The 1885-nt window shown below is 32.3% G+C and overlaps 1 long non-coding RNA gene across 1 annotated transcript; it reads right to left on the bottom strand.

Moving 5' to 3' along the window:
• Positions 1-444: 444 nt before the first annotated feature.
• On the bottom strand, positions 445-1189 carry LOC137817767 (uncharacterized). Its single transcript, XR_011082027.1, has 3 exons — positions 1103-1189; positions 910-1013; positions 445-574 (listed from the first exon to the last, which is right to left on the bottom strand). It is a non-coding gene; the product is annotated as an uncharacterized lncRNA (long non-coding RNA).
• Between the last annotated feature and the right edge of the window lie 696 nt (positions 1190-1885).

The raw sequence follows: 1885 nt of genomic DNA, 5'->3' as shown, positions 1-1885 counted from the left end.
TCAGTAAGCATGGTGATACATACCCTTTAAAAATACTTAAAACTCGTAAAAAAAAGTTAAAAGATTATTTAATCATATTTATGGGGACTAAACATATTTTACCCTTTAAATTTAATAACTATTGCAATAAGATCAATATTGTCTTCAATAGATAAAGTAGCTACTGACTACTACAGCATTTTTGTTTAGGACATCGTTCTTTTTCCATGTCTTTTTCCTTGCAGTGGCAGGTGGGTTGAACTAAATTCCATTGAAATGGAGTGTATGAGAATATCTCCTCCAATGATTTTCATTATTTAAAAGGGGAGAAAGAATACCCCAATAAAATCAAACTCCACGACTAGCATAATAATACAATAAAAACAGAATTTTATGAAACTTGTTACATATTAATTATGACTTTAATTTCCTTTATGAAGGCTGAAGAATTAATTGCAAAATATACCTTCCAGGAAGAACCTTGGCTATTTCAGCCCATTTGTTGCCATGTATACAATGAGCTTTCATAAGGGCTAATTCCTCCTCCAATGTCCAGGGATCCTTCTTTATGTCTGGACAAAGATGATTGCACCATCTGTAAATGTTTGAAGCTAATTACATGATAATGAATATATGTACCAAAGCAATGCGTGTGTATTTGGTGTTCATGAAGGTAATAACCAACAGAGTAATACCAGGAAAAATGAAAAGCAAAAATAACAAAGCTTGTATAACTTAATTTTTTTAGTAGCCCATATACAAAGCTACGACTAGTACTCAAATCTTGTAATAGTCCAAAAAAAGTTATTTTTTAAACTTAGGCATAGTCTGATGAAAGGTTTTAGAACTTTAAAGGCTAAAAATTCGAATTAAATCATACAATCAATTAATTAAGGATAGAAGAATTTCACACAGTTTAGTTAGCCTTACCGTTCTCGGCACTGTTTTCCTATTCGACCAGGCAAAGACTTGGATATGAAAGACCATTTTGAAGGTCCATGTATACACACCAATTCAACTATTTTATCATCCTCCTGCATGGCAAGTAAGAGAAGTTAATTATGAATTGGATTGTTCGAGAAAAAAAAAACAAAAGTAGAAAAGGAAAGGACTAGGTTTCAACCTCCTTTGTCCAATGTCCTTTAATAAGTTCAGGATTGAGAACTTTTTTCCATCTGTGAAGACATTGAACTTCTGATTTATCCGGAAAAAACGCAGCTGCATTCCACATTTTATAAATCAGTTTCATGAAATGAGCATAATGCTTTCCGTAAGCACTCAATACAAAAATTCTTGCATATATGCTGGCTATGCTCACATCACACAAAATAATTCCATTGGTTCACCCATATATCAATTCTCCATCACAAAATATAATGCATTCAAACATTAAGGAAAGATGCAAATAGAGATTTAAGGACTTTTGTTTCCCTGGTTTCATTCTGACTTTTTGACTTAAGTTAATATGTTCATCCTCAAGCCTTTTTAAGGTATATTCTAGTTTTTTAATGCTCCGATGAGTCTGCTCTGCAAATGGAAAACTCTAACACGGAACTCTGCAAAACTAGATTTATTGTGTCTTTGCGCAATTTATTTTAGAAACCAACAATCGTAGTCCTTCAATTCTAATATCTCAAGTTCAAATATTCAATACACCACAACAAAGTCACTCGACTCACTTCTGATTTTACCAGCATGCAATAGCAAATAAACTTTTAACTCAATGGGTCACTACATAGCAAATAAAAGTACATACCTATTTTCTTCCAATTCTTGCCATTAAAAACTTCAACAGCATTCTTTAATGTTTCATCCTGCAGCAAGTTAAAGAAAACACTAAATCCAATTACAAATAGGAGTAGCAATGAATACAAATATGTTGAATTCGATACACAATGAGTTAAAC

The sequence above is a fragment of the Phaseolus vulgaris genome, unplaced genomic scaffold (genome assembly GCF_000499845.2).
Source record: "Phaseolus vulgaris cultivar G19833 unplaced genomic scaffold, P. vulgaris v2.0 scaffold_1139, whole genome shotgun sequence".
NCBI lineage: Eukaryota > Viridiplantae > Streptophyta > Magnoliopsida > Fabales > Fabaceae > Phaseolus > Phaseolus vulgaris.
The sequence above is the reverse complement of the archived record's forward strand: the minus strand, read 5'-3'. Positions and strand labels throughout refer to the sequence as shown.